The 9,049-nt window shown below is 36.0% G+C and overlaps 1 protein-coding gene across 2 annotated transcripts in view; it reads left to right on the top strand.

Moving 5' to 3' along the window:
- The first annotated feature begins 1,292 nt into the window (after nt 1–1,292).
- Nucleotides 1,293–9,049, top strand: part of LOC126374273 (diuretic hormone receptor) — a 41,043-nt gene continuing 33,286 nt past the window's right edge. For both annotated transcript variants that reach the window (XM_050020792.1, XM_050020793.1), the window contains exon 1: nt 1,293–1,421. The gene's annotated coding sequence lies outside the window, so the exon portion shown is untranslated. The remainder of the gene's footprint in view (nt 1,422–9,049) is intronic.

The raw sequence follows: 9,049 nt of genomic DNA, 5'->3' as shown, positions 1-9,049 counted from the left end.
AACGCGCACGTTAATCATTTCACAGCAATATTTTTACTAGCCAGCCCACCTTTTACTTATAATTTGTCAGGTGTTATAAACTGGCCGTCATTTGTCTTTTAAATAATATTATTATTATTATTATTATTATTTATTAAGTACACTAGCAGCATAAGCTGATGCGTGTACGTCACTGCACTTGGGTTAATACTTATGTTATTACGAGTATTCTTTCGAGAAAGAGTTGGTAAATAAATAAGCCTTTTACATTAAATGCATTAAAGCAACAACTAGACGAGTTCTCAGATTACTTTCGCTCATAAATATATAGAAACAAGGAGCTACTTACTTTGTCTAAAATTTACGGAATAAGACTAATTATTTGAGCAAAATATTAATAAAAGAAACTTTGGACGGCGTAAAAAAGTTGGCTAGATACCTAGAATATATTTAAGCTTGAAATATACCTCTTAAGCCCTGTGCTCTAATGTACTTGTTAAATACATACACAAATTGATGCCTATTTCCCACCGGGGTAAGCAAAGACTATGTAATTCCATTTGCTTCGATTATGTCACACTTCTCACACTTTTCACTGTAAGTACTAGTTAAACAAGAAATACAAATCCAAACCAATATATCCTGTTTTCAATATTCATACATACATATCTAAATCAACTCAGGGGTGAGTAGAACTACAAAGCAATTAATAAATGTATTTTTATTATTGCAACACCAATAGTTATTACAATTCAGGTTACAAATTATTGGATTATGTGTCAAACGAATTACTTACAGACAATTTGCTACTACTGTAAGAGATTGGTGCTAATTCCTGTAAATACCATCTAATTTTATTTTAAGTTATATCTGTCATTTTCTTATCCGCCGAAAAGGAAAGGGACGGGTAATCGACAAGCATAAAATTTATGGAACACACGTCAATTTTAAGCACAAATCTAAACCAACCGTCTAAAAAAATTACATCCGTCAATAACCCGACACAGTTAAGTAGACAGCACGTCAAACGGATTGCATACCAGCGACGTACCTTTTGATTCGCCCGGGTTATTCATTCATTTACTCATTCTTCCTAAAATTAAGAGCTGTGAATCATCCGTCCCTTTCCTTTTCGACGGATATGAAAATGACGGATATAACTTAAAATAAAATTAGGCGGTGTCTGCAGGAATCGGGGCCTTGTGTCGGTTATATTAATCTCTTTACAAAATAAATGTTATAATTTAGTATCTTACCTTTACAGAGAACGCGTCCCGGTTTTGTTTGGAAGGCGTATGGAACAACTACTCAAACTACCAGAACTGCACGGAACGGATCGCGAACGTGTCACCGACTGACGTCACAAGCCTCATCTACCTGGCCGGCTACTCACTCAGCCTCGCCGTACTTTCCCTCGCTGTCTTCGTATTCTTGTACTTCAAGTAAGTGTATTCTCCATTCCTCACAAACTATGATTCTGCGCGAAGCCAAGCCATAGAATAAGTAATAATACTACGTATAGAACGGCTGCGTATCTCTGCTGGACTGGGAGTAAAGAAAAAACATAGAATGCGTTCAGCTGCTTATCTTCCCGTGCATGTCGTAAAAGGCGACAAAGGGACAGCATCCTGTCGAACATGATGGATCATCTGTAAAAGCGATAGGCTGATCCCCTATCATCATCTACCTTAGGACTATGTATCAAAAGTGGCTGCAAATAGTTTCTTAATTATTTGTAGTTTCTCTTTTGTTTTTTCCTGTTTGTGCAATAAAGTATTTGATTATGTTATGTTATGTTAGTTCTGCCCACCCCTTCGAGGAATACGGGCGTGAAGTTATGTATATATAGAACGGCAACACTCCGCTCCCCACCTCACCCCCCCTCGAACACAGTTTAGACTTGAATCGTATGGTGTCAGGCGTCACACACACACACACACAGATGCGCGTGTACGATAATGTAAATGTGTAGTGTCTGTGTAAAACTAGGTTGTTTGTATGAAGGGTCCGGGGTGTGGCTTCACGAAACTGATCGCCTATGTGTCTCCGGTTGATGACGTCACCGATTTTATGCCAGATGAGAGCCCTTAGCGGCCTCAGCTCTTCCCATTTATCCGAGAAACTAGTTTTATAAATCACATGAATAGGAAAATGATTATAGATTAAAGTTTTTACTTAAGTAAGTACCTTATTGCGAAGACCGGGGTGCTGTGAAATTAGGTATATTTTCGTAACGGTCTGTGATTCTGAAAATCTAGTACAAAAACTAAATAACCACGGAAAGTCAAATAGCAAATTTTAAAAATCAATAATGACATGTCACTTTATGTCAATCCCATATTTTGTATCAATGTCGCTCGGCCCCTGAAGATGTAAACTCTCTGATGTAAACTCTCTCTGCGTTATTTTACTAAGAAATGAGTACACATAGTAGAGAAACAGTAATACAACTTTACTTACTGTGAAGTAAAGCGGGAAAATGAAGAAGTTAAGTGATTGCACGACCTAGCTAACTGTATCCAGCTAGGAAAACTAGACTTTGATATATTTTTAATATACGTTCTTTGCATTGTTGTTTGTTAAAGTAATTTTATAGCTACGCGAGTCTTGTGTAAGTACAGCGCAGATAAACTACAAGAATCTTAAATTATTCAGTTTCAAAAGTAATATAAGCAGTTTCTTTTCTGTGAATTTTAGAACCAATTTTAACAGAACCAAAACGAAAATGGCTCCATTTTTAATTTTTCTTGGGACAAATGAGATATCTACTAAAATTCACACTTGTTACATATGTTTCTGCCCAATAGTGGGACGTATATAAATAGGCAGTTTATGTTATGTTTATTACGTGTTAGTATTGAAACTTTCAAAAGCTCAAAACTGACACAAAATGTCGGTTTATTTTTAACGAAGCTTGGCTGACATAATTATACTCAGACTTGCACCAAACTCTCATATAAATCTTGGTACTAGACGTTTTCCTTTTAGGTATTCCATATAACTAACTTGCTTATTACTCTCCGAAACTACACGAATCAAGTTCGCAGTATGTTCCTTTCAACTTCACGTCTGCTTCCGAAGTTGTAATAATTTCGCTGCCCGTTTCAATCGAAAACTTCGTATCGTATTTGTCAGAAATGAGCAATCGTGTGTAGATGTGGCCAAAACACGTTAATTAAACACGTTCTACATGATAGACTAGTTTTACCAATTAGTTAGGGCCATTCTCACTAAGATATCATACAGTTTGAAGGTCGTGCGATGTCGCCGCGGTTGTATAAAGACTACCTCTCTTTTTTATTAAGCGGGGAATCATTGGGGCTCGGTGAAGCGGTTATGTGGGATCATCATCTGATATTGGAAATAATAGACGTACCTGCGTTTCTGTACGTTAAAGAAACAACATTTTGTCTTTTTTTCCTTTTTTTTTTCTTACCCCGGGGAGGCTGTGATGCAGCCGTGGAGGCTACCTCGCCTGGTGTCTTAATGGTTGCGCAACCAATAAGGATACATGTCGTTGCGCCACCATAGTGTCTTAATGAGATATATCCCTTATAATCGGTATATAAATATAAGTAATAAGATAGTCACTACAAGCTTCTACAAATAAATTGCCAAGCACATGTTTTGAAATCGAAAAATTTATTGTGATGAATCGTACGATGACAGGTTACAGTGGTTACAGTAAGGTTACAAAAAATGAAATTATTATAGTACATTATTCTTTTAACCGGTGGGACTCCCCGTTGTGACAGCACTGGATGAAGATCTATACCGGGTTTAATAAATTATAAAAAAAAATAGAATAAAAATATTACTAACACTAGCTACTTAATAAGATAAATGTAACTAACACAATAATTACGGATGAATATTTTTTTAACTTGATTTCAGATATAAAGGTTTGAAGCAAGTTTTCTTGTTAACTTACATATTATTTGATACATTTTCACAAAGAGACTTGAGTTATTTCTAGGTAGGACGTCATGAACGAACATCGTCTTCTGCTTATCATAGAATTTTAATGCTATTACCAGTATTGTTTGGTACCTGGAGGCGAATCGAGCTCAGTGCAAAACAGCTATTGGTCGAAGCCCTCGATAATTCGCGGCACGACACGGTCAACGTGCAGACCCTGCTGATATAAAATTTATGTAACGAACTTAAGACGTAGCTGGAGATATATGACCGTATCTAACAAATTCAAATGAATTTGAATTCAATCATGAAATTCAATCAATTTTTTTTTGGTATCTAACAAATTCAAATGAATTTGAAAAGTGTGCCTATTTTCAAATAGGCACACTTTTAATTTTATTTATCTATACATGATGTTAGTGACAACATAAGGAATACTAAGGGGTATGTTGTATTATTCAGTTTTATGACATTTAACAAATTCAAATTCAAAAATATTTTTATTAAGTAGGTAACATAGTTATACTTTGAATCGTCAATTTTCACATAACGAACATAGCGACTATCTAACAACTAACAACGAACATAGCGACTATACAACACATAACAACTATATAAATAAAAATTGTCATAAAGTATAAACCTTCAGTATTTCACTATGAAACGTAGCATCAAAGTAATACGCCATAAACGCTGAAACCATAACATTTATCATTTGCTTGGCATTTTAAGTTGATACAGTTTTAAACTGAACATAAATGCAGATAAAGTTGACGAAGTACTTAATGTTGTTGAAGTCGACTTAATTTATTTCATAAAATCCGCTTCGCTTTCCTCGAAGTCTCGTTTGACCTTTAGGAGAACTTGTAGCGGCATTCAAAGCTCAGAATATATCTAGTTGGATGTTACAATTTACCAACCTGCCACCTACCGGACGAACGGTAACCGATATAACAAAGTTGTTTATTGAAATAAAGTAAGGAACTGATGTTCTACTACGTACAAATCAAGGGAAAAAATACTAACTGAAAATCTAAAAATTCTGAACTAAAAAGTATAACTACAAAAACCTCTCTGGTTGGCTTCGCTGCTAACTAACTTCACGTCCTGGTTGGTTAGCTCGCTGACAACACACGTTCAAATTCCTATACCCTTCGAATTTCCATGTTCCCCCGTCACTTCTCCAACAACCTCCCGTTGTTTTGGACCAAAACAATAAACATGCCAAACTATAGGCATCCGATTTCAATTCAAGTTGGAAATACAAGTGCATATTCGTGTTTCTCCGTTAACCGTGCCTCAGGATATTAATTAATCATCTTCTTCTATCTAGTATATGTGTGGGATGTGAAGTGGATTACCAACCTCATCAACCCTTACTTTTGAGCCGCCAAAGGCCCCTGATGACTCATGTAACGACTACGTACTTATATCAGTACGTAGTAACCGGGATCAACTGCTTAACGTGCCTTCCAAAGCACGAATCGTCTTGCTTTCGGACAGTCAGGTGATTAGCCTGTAATTTCCTAACCAAACTAGGGATCATAAAGTGATTTTGTGTGATATATTCCCACCGGGATTCGAACCTGGGACCTCCGGATCGTTAGTCCAACGCTCAACCACAGGACTACGGAGGCCGTATTTAATCATCAACCCGTTTGGATATTTTATTTAAATAAAAAATAATAAAATGTTTATACGAAAGAATTTTCTTTATACGAGACCACATGTCTCAAAGATAGCATTTATTATAATACCGATAAAATTAGTGGGATAAAAAAGTAAGCGATTCTGGAAAAAAGTTCGGATAGTGGAGCTATTTTTGACATATGTAGTAAGTGTACGTACTCATACTTTATACATTCCACCTCTAACTACTAGCGTCTTTTAATATTCATATTCACATACCCTTCCCTTAAAACTGCTAGTGGACGAATGATTAATGTGAGAAATACCGAGAAAAGAGTGAAAACACCATTTTTTGATGACATCATAGATTATTTGAATGAAAACTTTTTTTTGTTTTCTCTCTCTTTCTTATGTTATTTCATAACCAAAAAAGGAAAAAAAATTGAGACATAATTTATAAATAACTGCAACATTTATTTATAGCTGTACCTAAATTTATTCACAATGAAAATCTTTATCTCTATCTTTTTAACAGGAGAGGTCTATGTTCAACATTGGAGTCGTCATCAACTAACATAACACAAACTGCCTATATACGTCCCACTGCTGGGCACAGGCCTCCCCTCAATCAACCGGAGGGGGTATGGAGCATACTCCACCACGCTGCTCCACTGCGGGTCGGTGGAGGTGTTTTTACGGCTAATAGCCGGGACCAACGGCTTAACGTGCCCTCCGAAGCACGGAATCATCTTACTTTTTCGGACAATCAGGTGATTCAAGCCTGAAAAGTCCTTAAGTCACCAAACAAAGGACAGTCTCACAAAGTGATTTCGACAATGTGCCCATCGGGAATCGAACCCGGACCTCCAAATCGTGAGCCTAACGCTCTAACCACTAGACCACGGAGGCTGTTAGTTGGAGTCGTCATCAACTTTACTAATGATATTTATTCTTATCAACGTTCACAAAAAGAAAATTAAAAATTAAATTAAATTAAATCACGGTATTCAGTATTCAGACGAAGTTTGACGTTACATCTCGCCTTCACCGACAATAAAATCTGCAAGTTTTATCGCTCGGTTTTATCTATATAAGCTAGTCTGAGCTTTTCACAGTACTGATTTCTGTACAATTTAATGCAATAGATAAAACACTCGTGCTTTGAAACGAATATTACTTTGACTGACTGCTTAAGTTGAAAATGAATATACGGACATAAAACAAAGCTATATTATCAAATTCAATGTGAGCTACACCACCCCAACACCAGGGGGTCTAAACAGGCCACATTGTAGCAATTCATCTACAAAAGCAATATTGCTATTTGACATTTGTCTGTATTGCGCAATGTCAAATAGCAATATTGCTTTTTTAGATGAATTGCTTCTGTGTGGCCTTTTTAACCCCCCAGGAGTCAATTGCAAACATTTGTTTGGTGGCGCGGTTGCGTGAATGCTACGCTGAAATCCAATTACCCATATGTAATTGTTATATTAAAATTGTCATAATATCAGTTCAAAAATAAAGCGAAAAGCAACCCTCAATAAATCAATGTATGTTATAATGTAAGGTGAGGCCAGTGGGTCGCTTAGATCAATATCCAACACGATACGAACTAATGACCGGTGATTTTCTCAAATGATGGATTTGTAAATTGCTGGGCAGCGCCACAGCTAAGTCACTCACAATATTGTTTGTACCGGACGAAAATTACTTTTGAATTAAGTTTTATGTTTTTTCTTACTTACAACTTTTTGAAACCGTGGCAGCTCAGTTGGAAGAACGCTTGACTCTCATTGTGAGGTTGCAAGTTGAAATCCCAGCACAGGCCTAAACTTAAACTAATTACAATTTGCTACCTAGACAATCTCTACAAAATCTAGACCAACCCTTTTGAGGGTTCATCGAATTTGTTTTCAAATTCGTATTTGAATCATAAAATCATAACTGATTATCACGTGGTGAAGGGAAACATCGTGAGGAAACCCACATCTTCTAGTAACTTAACTTATATTGAACTGGTATTTCCTTCACGGGCTAGAAAGTCAGACAGGCAGTTGCTTCTGTGAAGATCCGGAACTCTTAAGGTTAGGTTAGGTTAGGTGGACCCTTGTGAATACGGAAATGATGATGATGATCTGACGGACTGTATTTTGTTCGAGTAACACAAAATTCACAAAAATAAACAAATGCGATAGTATGTAACGGCCTCGGTGGTCCAGTGGTTGAGCGTTAGGCTCACGTATCCGGAGGTCCCGGATTCGAATCCCGGTGGGGAAATATCATAAAAAATATTTTGTGATCCCTAGTTTGGTTAGGACATCATTTGGCGGTTCAATAGTAACCCTGTCACCAGGGTAATGAGATTGGTAATCCACCTTACAACCCACACGATAGAAGAAGAAGACGATAGTATGAAATACTTATCAATTAGAACTATTATCGCTTATTAAAGCCTTCTTTTGCACGTTTATACTTGTATAAACCAACCAAATCATGATTATTATATAATTATATAAATGTGCAAAAGAAGGTTTTAATAAGCGATAATAGTTCTAATTGATATCTACGTTCTAATTGGTATGGATAATCGGTAAAGTTTCGCATTAGCGAAAAAAGCAAAATATTCTCTTGGCAAATAAAATTGTAGGTAGTCCACCTACTACTCGTAGTCTAACCAACAGCGCCTCAGTAATTTTCATATTAGACGTCTAATCATCTTGTCATTTATACATACATACATTTTTAGAGAGCATTCAAATGGCATGATAAAAAGAAATTAACTGAACTGAGAACGAACCACCTCGTTGGTATTTACCAACTTTTGCTTATTTAAGCACATCAAAAATGTATGATTTGGTAAAAGTTATTGAACCACGAGTTAAGGTGTCGCGGGGACGTTAACTACAAGTTAACGAACTTCTTAAAGAACCGCTTTCTATGTTTACGACACAGTCTAGTCTGTAAGACGGAATAGGTAAAGGTAAATTCAGTTTGACTTTGTAGATTCTGTTAGTGATTCTATTATAAACCTTGTGAATATTGAACAAAGAATACGTTACACAATTATTACTTACCTACTATCTAGTTGGAAAGTAATAATACTTAGTTTAAATATTTAAGGAATATCTTATTTCGATTTAGTTTTTATGCCTATTATTTTTAGCGCCAAAATTACAATTTACTTAAGTAATGAAATAAAGTTATTTGCATGGAGCCCTTTGTGCCAATCATTTGTCCATTTACCTAATATTATATACGAATAGAACAAAAAAGTACGACAAACTTTCCCTTTTTAGGTGCGTGGGCAGTCGTGTAAAAAAGTTTTCAATTGCGATGTTTTCTAACCGTCTTATTATAAAATGAAAACTAAAAATAATACCAGATTTAAAAAGAAAAGTCCGCGCCGCTATAGAAGTTACGCGGCCGCGGCGTTAGTGTCGCTAATTCTGCATAATTATAATTAATATGACTTATCAATTAGTTCCGTTATTTTAAACCTGGTATTATCGTCAGTCTTCAT

The sequence above is a fragment of the Pectinophora gossypiella genome, chromosome 17, assembly GCF_024362695.1.
Source record: "Pectinophora gossypiella chromosome 17, ilPecGoss1.1, whole genome shotgun sequence".
In the NCBI taxonomy this organism is placed as follows: Eukaryota; Metazoa; Arthropoda; class Insecta; order Lepidoptera; family Gelechiidae; genus Pectinophora; species Pectinophora gossypiella.
The sequence above is the reverse complement of the archived record's forward strand: the minus strand, read 5'-3'. Positions and strand labels throughout refer to the sequence as shown.